At 42.2% G+C, this 16672-nt stretch overlaps 1 long non-coding RNA gene across 1 annotated transcript; it reads left to right on the top strand.

Annotated features, from left to right (window-relative positions):
* The first annotated feature begins 13478 nt into the window (after positions 1–13478).
* On the top strand, positions 13479–16234 carry LOC308389489. The gene is made up of 4 exons (XR_013970277.1): positions 13479–13922; positions 14284–14436; positions 14803–14893; positions 15497–16234. It is a non-coding gene; the product is annotated as an uncharacterized lncRNA (long non-coding RNA).
* Positions 16235–16672: the final 438 nt, after the last annotated feature.

Raw genomic sequence — 16672 nt, 5'->3', positions numbered from 1 at the left:
CTGGAAAGCCTGAGAAAAACCTGTTTTTCTGGGGCAGACAGCATCCATTGTGCTTTTGATAGAGCAGCTCTCATTTATATATAAATCTGGTTGAATTTACACCCCTACAATGTGACGATCCAAAGCAGAGACAGGCTCACATGCCTCTCTGCAGCTTCTCTCCTCTCACTTTTCTTGTGTGTGGCTCACAGGAAACTAGTGACACTAAACTTTGTGAGAAGTTTTAAGACCATTCAATAGTTGTGGTGTTGTATTGGTGCAGCATGTGCACTGCTGTGACCTGGTGTTGTGGAGAGTTTGACAACTCCTACCAGATTACTTGACTGCTGCGAGCCAGGTGGAGAGCCACACCTGTGAGCCATATAATGATGAATTCCCCTGATAAATTTTGTAGATAAAAGTAACTTGCAGGACCACTTGGTATGTGACCATATGTGCAGTGAGAAGACAAGGATCACATGACTGGGATTACTGGTTTCTACTTTTGGTTTGTAGTAACTCAGTTCTGCTCTGGCTCACAGAGTCACAGTAGTTCATTTGTGCAGGTGTTAACACAGTAATAGCACTCGTGTGCAGACCAAAGCAACCACACTGTGAGGACACGACACCGGTCTCTCTGATTATTTATATCCTGGTAGAGATCACACAGGGATGTTTCCATGTTTTACACAATCCTCTTATTACCCATTTTCCTTACAGATGCATCTGGAGATCAGCACACTGCATCCTATTCTACAGCCTGATCTGAAGAGTTTCACACAACAGTTACAGTTATAACCTCTGGTCTCCTCCCCCCTACAGTAAACACCCCCACAATGGAAATACACTGGTACAGTGGCCAGGGGTGCTGACACGCTGACCCCCACCTCCTTTTAAGGTTCTGTCCATCGGCAATTATCTGCCCCTCACCCTCAGTAACTCTTGCTACTGTCTTGGGGGTGGGGTTAATTGTCCTCCTGCCCTGCACCCCAGCTCTTTGTTCCCATCCCAGGCCTATTTTCTATTTTGGATTCTTACACCCATGAACCGCCATATTGTAACATTGCAAGCAATCCCAAACTATCTCCTCTTTAACTCTGATGTATATCAAGCAATCTATTCTCAACACACACCCTTTGTTCCCCTTTGGAACAGTTTCAAATGAACTGGTTTGTTTCTGGTGTGAACATGATGCGATGCTCAGTGGGGTTTGATAAACTGGACATTTAAAGCTTAAATGTAAGTCGTCATGTTTTAAATCAGTCATTATGTCTGTGCATGTGACATTATGTTTTCTTCATACTGTGAAACTTGCTGCACAACAAACTGAGGCAGACCAACTGCTATTTAAACTCCTCTGCAGGTTAGTGCAGGATAAACAGGTTAGTTTGTACTGTGATCGTTTAAAGTGAGGAACAGTGTGACTGCTGCACAGTGGCTGTGGGTTCATGGTCACAGCTACAGTGTAGCACAGATTCACTGACTGATTCCACCTTCGTACAAACTTTAAACCCTCTATAAAACAGACAGCATCAACAGAGCGTGCTGTCAGTGTGGAGGATGAAATCAGTCAGGACAGCTCAGGAAACATCTGCTCACATCTGGTTGGATTCAGCTGCAGGTCAGCTGATCACAGCCTGCACACTAACAACATCTACTGGAGCTCTCAGTAGAAATTATTGTGTTTGATTCTTTTCCCAAACTGGACCCACTACAACCAGTTTTAGGTTCCCCAGCTGCTGAACCCACTTTAACCCCTGACTGTTCACATTCTCACACTGTGAGGAACAGACAATAGATATATAGCTTTTATTTTCCTTCTGATCCAAGCTGAGTATAATTAGAATAAAAATGTTAGACTAAAGTTTGTATTCCCATCTATGGTATTGTTTTATCATTATATTGATACAGCACAAGGTTAGTTAGCTTTACACAAAGATAGAAACATCCTCCAAAGAGATCCTTTTACTTTCTTACTCTGAGTACATTTCAGAGCCTGTACTGTTTTTTGCACTTTTATTTGAGTGAAGAGGCTGAATCAGTACTTCAACCTTTACAGGAGTAGTAGTTAACAGTAGTATTTGTACTTCTACTTAAGTACAGAATGTCTGTACAGGGTGGGCGATTTATATGGATACACCGTAATAACATGGGGATGGTTGGTGATATTAAAGTCCTGTTTGTGGCACATTAGTATATGTGAGGGGGCAAACTCCTCAAGATGGGTGGTGACCATGGTGGCCATTTAGAAGTCGGCCATCTTGGATACAACTTTTGTTTCTTCAATAGGAAGAGGGCCATGTGACACATCACACTTATTGGTAATGTCACAAGAAAAACAATGGTGTGCTTGGTTTCAACGTAACTTCTTTCATGAGTTATTTACAAGTTTCTGACCACTTATAAAATGTGTTCAATGTGCTGCCCATTGTGTTGGACTGTCAGTGCAACCCTCTTCTCCCACTCTTCATCTTATCCAAGATGGCCGACTTCTAAATGGCCACCATGGTCACCACCCATCTTGAGGAGTTTGCCCCCTCACATATACTAATGTGCCACAAACAGGACTTTAGTATCACCAACCATTTCCATGTTATTGTGGTGGATCCATATAAATGGCCCACCCTGCAGTTCTGCCACCTCTGCTGGTACCTAATGGATCACATTTAGCATATACACATGGAAACACAATAATACACAATTAGTGTTAAAGGTAAAAAGTTTCCGCTCACGTCTTTAGTGGCAGCTCTCAGAAAGTGTCCCACCTATCACATCGTTAATTGTCTTTATTGTTTGCAGTGTTTCAATCAATATAATATGCTAATGTCACAGCTACGCCTGCTATGTACGATTCATTTTCCCTGATAGCACTTCATGCACATACATGTTTTCATTTAGACCATCTGGCTCAGCATGTATGACCCGTTTAGAAATGCACGTATGTGCTAATTAATTAGCATAGCTCAGGAAGTAATTATAGTCTGATGTCGCCCACGTGCACACTCTCTCTCTCACTGGTCCTTTCATGGCACTTGAACACGCTTCATTAGCTCTGATGTGAGGAAGAGTGAGCTGCTGTCAGAGAGTGTGGAGCCACCTTTAGCTCGAGCTGGAGCTGGACGGGCCAACGGGATACACAGAGAAGCCATCTGGACTCGGACACTACATCAGAACGGCCGGGGCTTCGTGCAAATACACACACAAAGTACAGCTTATTTTAATAAACACACGTGACATGTGCAGACTCAAAGTATCAGTCAAATAAAAATGTATCTAAAGAACAACAAACAAAACCAAACAAACAAAAGTTAAACAGCTTAAAAGTTGATTTGGGCAGCCAGAGGAAGTTTATCTTACAAAGCATGACTTGATAAATAATGAAAGAACTGTTTTATTTGCATCTACCAGTAACTGAATATATCTACAGATAAAGCTGGGAAAAATCAAAGAAACATTAACCTGTCATAGTTTTGCTTTGAACTCTACGTATGAAATGTTTAGTTTTGTTGAAATCATGATATGATCTGTGCCTCCTCCTACCTGAGATCCCAGAGCAGACGAGGACACAGCAGAAAGCTGATCCCTCTACGATGACCTGGGAATGTCCTCCTGCACAGCTGGAGGAGGAGTGAGGGAGATGTAGGCCTCCCTGCAGTTTTTGTGATCCATTCATTTGATAAATATTTCTGCATTGAATCATATCTGTTATTAACCTCTGTCTCTCTTCCACAGCATGTCTTTATCCTGTCTTCCTTCTCTCACCCCAACCAATCACAGCAGATGGCCCCGCCCCTCCCTGAGCCTGGTTCTGTTGGAGGTTTCTTCCTGTTAAAAGGGAGTTTTTCCTTCCCACTGTCGCCAAAGTGCTGCTCATAGGGGGTCATATGATTGTTGGGTTTCTCTGTATGTATCACTGTATGATCTACTGTACAATATAAAGCACCTTGTGATTTGGCGCTATATAAATAAAATTGAATTGAATTGAAAACAAATACAACTGATGGGATACAACAAACATGTTAAACAGACTGGATACGCACGGCTGGAGTTTCATTCATACCGGTGGCATCACGTCACCCCCACCATCGAACACCACACAGGCTTCAAACGTGGGCTTAGCCTCTACAAGCTCATCTCAGCTACTCAGCATTGTATCTGTGCATAGCTCATCAACACACTGTTGAAGTTTTGGAGGACTACACACAAGTACTTCAACTGCAAGCATGTCTGCATAGGCTCCAGACAAAAATCCTCCACTTACAGCCAAACGACTATGCATGCAAACATAAATGCTGTATCGTGAATGGGGTAGGGTTAGCCACATGCTAAACAAGCATAATTTCTCTTGTTCAGTTACAACAAGTCCATTTGGCTATGCAGTATGAGTGAAAATTCCATATAAGGGAGTTTTATACTGAATAGTCATCTTTTAGTAAAGGCAAAGATGGACCAAATCATGACAACCGTCAGGCAGACAAGAGCAGGTAAAGGCCCTGCTGATAACAAGTTATTACTTAGTTAGAAGATAATAATAATAAATTCGCGGCCATCCAATGTGTCTGTTTTATTTAAAGTCATCAGCTCCATTTACTTCATATGAACCCTGTGGCAATACAAACCAACGTGTTCACATGTTTTTCTTTGTTCTGCTTGTTTTCATGCATGCTGCAAAGGCAGCACAGGACAGTTCTGCATACACAGTGCAGTAATCTCAAATGAATATATGAACTCAACCAAACAAGGGCGTTTATATTTCATGTCAGGGAAAGCATCTGCATGTCAATTCCAACATGTGTAACTGATCATTAACCAGCAGTGGAGCATGAATCCACTAGCATGAACCTCTGACGGTGAACATGAACGTTATTAACACACGATGAAAGGAAATGTGTGAAGGAATGTGCAGCTGCTGCAAAAACCAATCCTGGGGAGTGACGAGGAGCTCATCTGCCTTTAATGCTATAGATTTGATGAAAGTACAGTGTCCTCATGAAGCCCATGACTTTAGGTGTGTGTGTGTGTGTGTGTGCACGTCACACATGCACGACGCACGCTGGATGCTTCTAGTCTCCTCAGCTGAACACGCAGCGGTCCATTTTAATGTGGCACCTATCTCCTGTTTGGCCCATGCATATTCATGGTGAGCTCAGACCGGGTTGGAGTGCTGGTGATACTGGGGCTGAGCAGATGGGGGGTGGAGACGGGAGGGTGCAGGGAAGTGGGGGGATGAGGCGTGCTTGTCGGAGTGTGTCACGTTTCCAGACCAGCGAATTTTTTTGATTAAAGTCCCTTATCCGTTTTATCATGCATATCCTCGCTCTGATTAAAGTGATCGGAGTCTGACACTCACAATGTCAGAGCAGGGAACCCGGGAGCACCTCACTCCCTCTCTGTCACTCTGCCCCAGCCCCTAATGAATGCCTGGAATGTGTGAATTTTAAGTTGGTGAGACTGGGGATGCTGATGTCCCTGTGACATCTGTAGATGGCACTATAAATGTACGTCTATACGCACACCCACGGAGTGTATGCGCTGTGTGTCAGGACATCACTGCTGGCTTTGAAAATATAGATTTCTCATATGCAGATTCACTCATCTCTACAAGGTATTTGAATGTATGTATTTGAAGCATTACTTTAGTCAGACTCTTACACGGGAGTGTCACACATGTGAAGATAACCACTTAAACACTGGTTACACTGGTTACACTGGAAAACAGATAGAAATATAAAATATGTTCTGCTAAGAACACGTCTGGCCCTAATAAGAGCAAAGTAGTATCCTAATGGTTCTGATGGGAATCGAAGGTGTTTCCTGAAATGAGACCTCGGAGCAGTGGATGCAGCACATCTGTCCTGGGATAGCACAGCGACTGCCTCGTTATTACTGAGAGTTTATTTGGTGATGTAATCATCTCAGTGTTTCCAGCAGATTTGGATTCTGTTTGCACACACGTGCCCACATAATACAGACAACACAGGATCTTCTGCAAGTATTTTAATTGCTATGTACTGTATGTTTCACACAAAAAGAGGGGAAACTGAATATATCATAGGGACGGTATCATGTGGTTTCCACTGTTTTACAACAGGAAGGTTCAAAGCCAACCAGGTGTGTGAGTCACCTGGTTGGCTGTGTCACTCTGGTGTTGATCCCACAGTCCAAAGACTGTCTGTGGACATCAGCTGTAATCTAAAGTCCTCTGAATGTTCGACCTGATGAGCCTTGCTTCTCTGCATATGTAGATGCCACGACTGGACTCCTACTGCAGCTCTTATTTGAGTACACAGTGCCACACCACTTTCATTTTCCCTCATGCATTCATACCCACACGCGCCACTCTGTGATGGTGGGCTGAATTACAACAGGGATCTTTTAGAATGTCGCCCTGTGACGGAGGAAGGCATGCTGTTTGCACTGGGAGGGGGTGTTTCACACACACACACACACACACACACACACACACACACACACACACACACACACACACACACACACACACGCGTGCGCTTGATGAAACAGCTGGTCCAGAAACAGTCGAGACCATCCAATTGGAAATAGTAATTAATGGCATTAGAATATTGCACAGTTTGGTGCCATTGAGGGACTGGATGACTTTAAAATGTGTAAATCCACAAACTTATCTGACCTAGCGGCGGGTGGCTTTCCACCCCCTCAGCTAAATAGATTAATTATCTGCAGGGCCTGGTGCTGTCATCGGGAGCCACATGGATATCAGATCAGCCCAGATACCACTGGAAAGCTTCTGCTAATGATTACAGCACTGCTGCTGCTCATGGAAATATTTACCCAGAGAAGAGAAGAGGACTCGCATGCACGTGCTGTTCTGCAGCACGCTGCACCTTGTATTTATTTGCATTGTAAAGGTGCCGATTTAACAGCTTTTCAGTTTAACTGTACATGATACTGCTGTGTGCATGTAATGTGAAGGAAACCCTCAGATGCAGCGCAGTATCTTAAAAGGCTGCAGAAGCGCACAGCGCGTTCTGATGCAGTACATCCTCGGGATGGACAAATCATCGAAGATTTTGACAACCAATATGGGAAAAAAGACGAGGAAAAATAACAAGGCACGAGAAAAAATAGCGTCCAAAGTCCTAGAAAATGGAGAGAGCAAAGGATCTCAGGGGTAAGTATTAGTTGTCACCCTGTGATCAAATAGTAGAGGCCAGAAAGCGACCAGAGAGAGCCTGCGCCCAGGCAAAAAGAAATATAAAGTCCAGATTTAATTCTGATAGGGAGAAATAGAATTTCAAAGCTGGATGTCTTATCGTTGGCATGTCCCTTTGCCGGACTGATTTCCCTAGCAAAAGCCTGTCAGTGCTATTATGTTGAACATGGAACCAATTTACTGCGCCGGCTAAACAGGGTTACCACTGCTCTTGTAGCCCTAAATGTTTGAAGTTATCGCACAGTGGGAAAAATAGCATTTTGAATGTTTCGGGAGGGGGCGAGGACAGCGGCGCGGCTGGCTTGGACAGGAGTGGACTGTAATTGAAAAGTATCAATCAAAAACAAGTCAAGGACCGGGGAGGGGAAGGTATTATGTTAACCCAGTCCCCCAGAGCACTGAAAGAGCCAAAATGCATTTCTTTTGAATCAGTAATGCTCCCTTGCTCTCCAAGCCTCTAAGCCTGCGACCGGGGGCCTCGTATCTCCGGACAGACAGCAGCAGGGAGGGGAAGGAGGGGATTATCAATTGGAGCATGCGGCCATTACAGGCCTGTTTCGTGATGCTATCTGCCCTTTGAGATAAGCAACCCCCGGCTGGTCAGACGTTTCCAATTTCTATACATGAGAGATGAAGACCTTTTGCTTCTGTTCGCCTTTACCTTTTTTATGTTGTTATATTTTTGCCTGCCCTCTCTGTATTTTACAAGAGACCTTACATGTGTGCTTTGAGGCTGACCTGGTACACCAGTAACCAGCTGCACTTCACATGCATGGCTTTGCACAGCGGAAGATAAACTAAACAAATTGTGATCGAAAAAGGTCTCCGAGTATTTTTATTACTCGGTTTGGATCCTGCTTTTAAAGTCCGCCTCTGCGATCCATACTGGATCTCCTCTCGTGTCTCAACAGTGAACCCTTCATTTCTTTTTTCATTTTCAGGACAAAGATAAATGTGGCAACTGCAGAAACAGCTGCGTCTGTGGCACGCACCACAGTTTAGGTGTTTTCCATGAAGCTACATGTTCTTCCTCAGATGTCTCAGAGTGCTGCAACTGTGTCAAATGTAAATAACAACATGATAATAATGATTTGTTGGGTTTTTCTCTGTATCTACAGTGGGGCAAAAAAGTATTTAGTCAGCCACCGATTGTGCAAGTTCCCCCACTTAAAATGATGACAGAGGTCAGTAATTTGCACCAGAGGTACACTTCAACTGTGAGAGACAGAATGTGAAAAAAAAATCCATGAATCCACATGGTAGGATTTGTAAAGAATTTATTCGTAAATCTGGGTGGAAAATAAGTATTTGGTCACCTCAAACAAGGAAAATCTCTGGCTCTCACAGACCTGTAACGTCTTCTGTAAGAAGCTTTTCTGTCCCCCACTCGTTACCTGTATGAATGGCACCTGTTTGAACTCATCATCTGTATAAAAGACACCTGTCCACAGCCTCAAACAGTCAGACTCCAAACTCCGCCATGGCCAAGACCAAAGAGCTTTCGAAGGACACCAGGAAAAGCATTGTAGACCTGCACCAGACTGGGAAGAGTGAATCTACAATAGGCAAGCAGCTTGGTGTGAAAAAATCAACTGTGGGAGCAATCATCAGAAAATGGAAGACATACAAGACCACTGATAATCTCCCTCGATCTGGGGCTCCACGCAAGATCTCATCCCGTGGGGTCAAAATGATCATGAGAACGGTGAGCAAAGATCCCAGAACCACACGGGGGGACCTGGTGAATGACCTGCAGAGAGCTGGGACCAAAGTAACAAAGGTCACCATCAGTAACACACTACAACGGCAGGGAATCAAATCCCGCAGTGCCAGACGTGTTCCGCTGCTGAAGCCAGTGCATGTCCAGGCCCGTCTGAAGTTTGCCAGAGAGCACATGGATGATACAGCAGAGGATTGGGAGAATGTCATGTGGTCAGATGAAACCAAAGTAGAACTTTTTGGTATAAACTCAACTCGTCGTGTTTGGAGGACGAAGAATACTGAGTTGCATCCCAAGAACACCATACCTACTGTGAAGCATGGGGGTGGAAACATCATGCTATGGGGCTGTTTTTCTGCCAAGGGGACAGGACCACTGATCCGTGTTAAGGACAGAATGAATGGGGCCATGTATCGTGAGATTTTGAGCCAAAACCTCCTTCCATCAGTGAGAACTTTGAAGATGAAACGAGGCTGGGTCTTCCAACATGACAATGATCCAAAACACACCGCCCGGGCAACAAAGGAGTGGCTCCGTAAGAAGCATTTGAAAGTCCTGGAGTGGCCTAGCCAGTCTCCAGACCTCAACCCCATAGAAAATCTGTGGCGGGAGTTGAAAGTCCGTGTTGCTCGGCGACAGCCCCAAAACATCACTGCTCTCGAGAAGATCTGCATGGAGGAATGGGCCAAAATACCAGCTACTGTGTGTGCAAACCTGGTAAAGACCTATAGTAAACGTTTGACCTCTGTTATTGCCAACAAAGGTTATGTTACAAAGTATTGAGTTGTATTTTTGTTATTGACCAAATACTTATTTTCCACCCTGATTTACCAATAAATTCTTTACAAATCCTACCATGTGAATTCATGGATTTTTTTTTTCACATTCTGTCTCTCACAGTTGAAGTGTACCTCTGGTGCAAATTACTGACCTCTGTCATCATTTTAGGTGGGGGAACTTGCACAATCGGTGGCTGACTAAATACTTTTTTGCCCCACTGTATTATTGTAGGGTCTACATTACAGTATAAACTGAATTAAACATTATTTTATAGACATTCGTTTTGGAAATATAGTGACTGAGAAAACTGAAAAAATGGACAGTTTTAACAATAATATTAGCTCATCTCATTTTGACTTCGGTGGCAGCAAAAATAGTGACAGGACAACCAAAGCCTGGAAGAGTAGGTGGTGCTAACAAGAAGGTCGGCAGGTCAGTCACATGATGATCTCTCAGAGAGTTTCTCAGAAGTGAAGATGGCCAGAAGGTTAAAAGTGGAATTCCTTTTGGAAAAAACTGGAGCTGTGATCTCCAGACTACAGAGGAACGGGACCGTCTGATTGCTATCAGCGCTCAGGTCAAAAGGCACATGCTATTAAGATGACATGAAAACCCTAAAACAGAAAAGGAGGGGACAGAAAAGTGCAGCCAGTGACCTCATTGATTCCCAGATATTTTTCTTTTAAATCAAATTTAAAATGAGCTCATACTATCTCACTCTTTGTTTTTGATATTTTATTATGAATGAAATGTGGATTTATGAGATTCACAAAGCATTGCATCTGCTTTTCTTTACATTTCACTGTGTACCAAGTTCCTGTGAGACGAGAAGAGCAGTTTCACTAAAGTTTTGTAAAACGTATCCTTTGCACTTCCTAACTAAACACCAAGATGTCACGATCAGATCTGTTTCTGTGAGCAGATTCGGTTTATTTGGGGGAGGTTGTGTTGGCCGACAGCGACAGACGGCCTGAACGAGCTCTGCCTCCATGGATCCTTTCTTGTAATCGGCATCAGAGTTACGTAGTTACGTAGCTAACGAGCAGGCTGCAGTTCAGAGGTGACAGGGGAGGGCTGGTGGGGAGGCAGGTTGGCACGTGAGTTACAGGTCAGATTTCCACAGGTGAGTACATTACAGTGAGTACAATAAAGCAGCAGACACAAGAACGAGGAACACAAGGTGATCTGATTTAGCAGCAATGCTGGTGCTCCTGCACCTCACTCAGACTGCTGAGGAAAGCAAAGATGGCTCCACCCATGGAGGGATGAGACACACCTCTACACCTGAGAAAAGAAGAAGCGAGAGAGAGTCTCCTCTCCATTCACATTTCCTTTTTGTCGTCTTGGAAAACTCTGAAATGCAAACCAGGAGCAGAACAAATGCATTTCATTTTACTGAAGCGTCCTTGTTGTGTTGTGCCATTACTCAGTCTGCTCTGATGAGGACACAGACAGGGACAACACACATATTCAAATGGACAAGGCCTGAAAGGGTCACTGAACAATTTCCTCTGTTCATAGAGAAAGGATATTGCTCAGCCACTGGATTTCCCTTGTGGCTATACCCGTTTTTTTGGAGGGGGGTTTCTGAGGGTCTTAGGATAAATTCCTAGATGCATTAACATATAAGACAGTACAAATGGAACAGGGTATAGCCCGTGGTTTTCACCAAATAGCCCTTAGTTAAGGACACCCTTAAGTCGAGGTCAAACTCAGAGCCAGGAAATTTATGCATTCTCGCCCGGTCTGAAAACGCTGTGGGTTCTTCATGTATTAAAATGAATTGTTTTACAAGTTTTATCCCTCATAAATGGGACACCACTGAAATCCAGTCAGCCAATTTCTGTGATGCTGTCACAGTGTGTGAAAAGAGCGGGGCATACATTTCAATATCTTCTTCTTGCCATTTAAATTGGAGAAAGCAGCAGAGACTGAACTCCAAGGTTGTCTCAAGTGTTTTGTTAAGATTTTATAATCTCAGCAGTTATTGAACTAAAATGACCTTCATAGAGCCCGTTTGTCCTTTCTGTCAGGAACTTTGGCAAATGCATCATACATAGATATTTCACCATTTGCATTACTGAGATTACTAATTACTGGATTCATAATTGAGATTACCGAGGTTAGATTTCTTTATTTTGGTCTCCAGTAACACTGTGAGGAATCATGAAGTTATTTTTCATCAGGCTGCATGCACAAATACTCAGATCACGGTTAACTTTATGACCATCTGCCTAATATTGTGTTGGTTCCCTTTTTGCTGCTCAAACAGCCCTGACACATCAAGGAGTGGTGTCAGGTACCAAGATATGCAGACAGATGCTTCAGGTCCTTTAAGTTGCCAGCCGGGCCTCCATGTATCACACTTGTTTGTTCAGCATATCCCACAGATGCTCGGTTCTGTTAAGATCTGAGGGATCTGGAGGCCAAGTCAACACTCAGACTCACTGTCGTGCTCCTTAAATCATCACGAATTATTTTTGATTGGTGGTAGTCCACATAATCCTCTAAAAGAGCCAGTGCTGTTTCCATGAGTACACGCAGTCTGCAACAATGCTTGGGTAAGTGGTGCGAAGTAACATCCACATAGATGGCAGGGCCCACGTTTTCCCAGCTTGTACCGGTTTGCCTTCTTTTGCACACAGTCAGCCATCCACATGATAGAAAAGAAAGCATGACTCATCCGACCAGGCCACCTTCTTGCACTTTTTCAGCAATTTGAGCTCCTGTAGCTCATCTGTTGATTCAGAAAACACAGGCCAGACTTTGCTCCCCACATACATCAGTGAGCCTTGGCTGCCATGACCCTGTCAGTGACTGACCACTGTTCTTTGTTTGGACCACCTCTGATAGAAACTGACCATTGCAGACCTGGAACACCCCACTAGATGACCCAGTTGTCCAGCTATCATAACTTCAGATCAACTACTTCCAACTCTAATCAGCCTTGACCAAATGTCCACTTGCTTCCTAATATGACCCACCCACTTACAGGTGCTATGATGACGAGATAATCAGAGTTATTCATTTCACCTGACAGTGGTCATAATGTTATGATTGGAGTATATCATCAGGTCCCAGCGAGAGCACTCACTAGGTCTACAAAGAGAGGCCATATGAGCTCCCTCTCACTGCCTCGCTGTTAAATGCAAAACTGAAATCCCTCTGCTCAGATACAAAACCTTAAATAATCAGGTCTTGTCACAAAGAAAGCACTTTGTTCTCAGACTGGGGGCTTACTTCTGGCTCGCAGTTTTTCAAAAGTAGAATGGGAGGCGCTGTTTGATTGTTCAGGTCTCTTTTTAATGCTGTAGGGTTTTTATCTTACAGTATAAAGTGCCTTGTGTTGTGAATTAAGCGATGGTGTCATCAAGGCATTTGCTTAAGGGCACCTGGGCACTGAATTTTAAAAAAGGGCAAGAATTTTTTATTTATTTGTTTTTATGATAGAGTTGAGGATTTGTAATTAACCTCCTACACTGAAAAAAAGGGACTGGCCATCTCTTGGATTTATGTAAGCATCTTGCATGTATTTAACACAATTGCCTCATGTTTTAAAGTTAAATGTAACTATATAGTGTAAAAACTACATGATATGCAGAAAGGGTGTATTAAATTGTTCATATCATGTTCAGGTGAAGTAAGTCAATAAGATAGCAACGTTAAATCTCGTGAAACCACGCGTGATTTCATCTCGCGGGCTTTGGATCGTGGTTTAAAAAAGGCATCCATCTCAGTCAAGTCGAGTAGCCAACTCTACGTTTTTGGTATGTCTTGATTTTTTTAATTAATATTTACCATATTTCAGCCAAATGTAGTTAAACGTCTAGAGTGTCGCCATGTAACATGCTAAAAAAGAGCCGTTAGCTTATTTGCTGTTTTATCTGTTGTCAAAGAATTGGCGCTTTTTCATTTGAATTTGTCTTTGGCACAAGAGCCGTAATATCACATTAAACCTAATTATGAGGCACTCATAACATAATTTGGTTTTCTGTGTGAATAGATTTGTCAACTGACTCTTCAGTTACATTGTGTATTTACTGCACCGTGGTGTTAGTGAGATTTTGGACATTGAACAGCTTTAGCTAATATCATCAGCGGCATTATGCTAGCTTACATCCCTACCCCTCCTGCCCTCACCTGCTGTCCTTTTGTTTTTGTTTTTGTTTTTTTTGCTGCACATTGAGAGACGACCTCTATTCTGCATTTCACCAGGAGTCAGCTGATGGATTGTGGGTTCAAGGTGTTATGGTAAGAAAGTATATTCTATTTTCGTCTCTGTAACTTAATTATAATAGGTTTTTTATAATTATTAGGTGCATGCATACTCACCCTATTAATACAACTGAGAAATCCAAAATCTGCCATAGGTTTAACTTACACCTGTATGTATTGCCAGAAAGGTGATTACTGGACTCGCATTAATGCACACTTGAACTAAAATGAGGTTGTAACTTGTGGGTTGTTGGGTTGCAAATCAGAAATAAACATCTTTGGATTTTTTTTAATCCCATAAGATCTGGAAACACAGTTTTTATTCAACAAAACATTACTGATTATTAACCAAGCACAGTGCCTGCTGTTATTTCAAAATAATTTTATGTCATTTCAGATAAAATGCAGCATTCCAGTGCATCCCAACCATGCCTTTACAGTCAAGGTTTCTGACGGAGCTGAGTTTCTCTCTGACAGTCTGCTGAAAGTGTTTGCAAAGTGATCGGGGGAACAGGGCACAAAGCTAAAGGATGTAGCTGCCATGATGACAGTAAGAACTTTAAAATTCTTTAACTACAAAGTATATATGTATTGCATTAGGTCAGTAAAAGATTTTTATGCTACATCCATTGAAACAGTCAACTATTACCTGTGAGTAATGATTCCACTAAAAGGATGCCATAATTTTCGTCATGCATTTACTGGCCCACTGAGAAAAATTGATCTTTTTAAAAAAATAAATGTTCTGGAAACTATATATCCATAAAGTTGATGTCAAACAGGAACTTTTGCTATTGCTTTGTAGATGCTGGTGTTGCATGTTGACTGATTTAAAAAGTCAAGAGTTTTTGTCTGGGATCATTTTCTTCTGTGCTACTGAAAAGTTCACAAATCTTTGTTTTCTTTGTTATAATAGTCAAGGATGACATTAATGCTTGAAGTCCCTCATCAAAGTGCTCCGCATCTGTGTGAAAGACAATTGCAACATCTTGGTGCAGGAGTTCATGGTGAGTGTTTTATGAGTAGATTGTGGCTTTGCAACATTTAAAAATGCATTTAGTTATCCACTTGATCCTCATTGGACTGGTTAGGACCAGTAGTCCTCTTTAATAATTTGAAGTTCACATGAGGCCTGGTAGTGAACTCGGCCGCCGGCCCTTGAGGCCCCACCCCCACCCCTGTATTAGGGGTCACATCAGTGTGAAAAAACTTTAAATTTGTCATTCTAATGAACAAAGGAAAATCCCACCAGTATTTACATTAGCTTTTGTTTGAAAAAAAAAAAAAAAAGACCAACTGACCAACAGCTAACCAAATTGTGGGGCTGAAAGTCTAAATTCTAACATCTTCTGAGTGACATAACCTGGATTTCTGATGGGCCGGTGTCTTTCTAACAAAAACTAATGTAAAGCATTTGAAATTATTATGTTTTTCACCCTCTCTTAGAAACTCTGTTAGACCATGAATGGCAGCATGGCAGGCCACTCTTTGGCTATAGCTATTTACTATGTTGCTTGCATTGGTTTAAATTACTCTAACATTAGAACTGGTAGATTCAAAAGAGATGAGTTTAAAAAGGAATCTTAAAGAAATGTTTTGTGTTTAACCAGGACTTGACTGAGGCCACTGCACAGATTGAGAAAACCACAATGAACATCTGTCTCCAGAGATGCGCCAGGCAATGACTTTTCTGATGTTGGCATCATCATCGAGGGTATAGTAGTTCTTCAAGATCTGGATAACGTGACCTTTGCAGTAGCCATGCTGTTTGGACCTTTTTTATTCCTTCAACATGAGTTACCCATCACAACTCTGCTACACTTTTGAGGTGATTCAAAGGGTGGTAATGGAGTTGGATGCAACTCAGCTCTCAAGAAAAGCTCACAACTAAGACAAAACTGCTCCTGCAACGAAGCTCACTGTTATGCATGTGAGGTGACCAGCTCTAGGTGAGAGGACATTTAAATCTCACACTTGTTCTGCTGCATTTTTGAAGCTCAATTCCAGGAACGGATCGCAAGGTTCATTTTTATATACTCTGCAACTGCCATGAGGACGAGCTGTTTTTTGTTGTTGTTTGTTTTTCCTTTTGCTCTGTACAAGTTCTGTTTGTCTGTTTGGCAGCATTTTTAAATTTCTCTTTGTATTTTTTCTTTCTTTTACTAGTGAAGAGATGTAGCGTGAACAGTTATACAGTCTAAATATCCCATATGGGTCGTGTGAAATGGTATTTTCAGTTTCATTCAGTTGAAGTAAAGAACGTTGAATATTTCTAAGTGTGCTGTTTTGAACCAAGATGTCACAGTATGATCAGTGCTGTATTTTTTGACAGTCACTGTATCAATGTTATTTTTGCATCTCTTGAATAAAGGTTTTGACCTGCAAGTGCTAATTTCTTTAGTTATTGGGGTAAAATGGGTAATGTTAATAGGAAGGTGTTTGCCAATTCAGTAACCTAATTTAATGTTAATGGAAACTAACATTACCTCAAATTGTTTAGTTATAATTGTTGTTTAACTGAATCTTGATGTCAGAGGCCTTAAATAGAATGTTTTGTATTGTTCTTTCCCAACATTTTTCAAAAGAAACAGTCTAATTTCTTTGCTGCGATTGATTCCAGAGAACACGGAAGAACTGACATTATTTAACTGTTGATTTATATAGATTCAGTAGAGGAGTAATGTCAGTTTAATTCTTTACCTACTGCAGTGAAATTAGACATGTTGTTTTGATGTGACCAAGTAGTATTGGGTAAAAGTTATTGAATGGTGTTGGGATAAAGTGAG

Source organism: Rhamphochromis sp. 'chilingali' (genome assembly GCF_963969265.1).
Source record: "Rhamphochromis sp. 'chilingali' genome assembly, chromosome: 21".
Classification (NCBI taxonomy): domain Eukaryota; kingdom Metazoa; phylum Chordata; class Actinopteri; order Cichliformes; family Cichlidae; genus Rhamphochromis; species Rhamphochromis sp. 'chilingali'.
The sequence above is the reverse complement of the archived record's forward strand: the minus strand, read 5'-3'. Positions and strand labels throughout refer to the sequence as shown.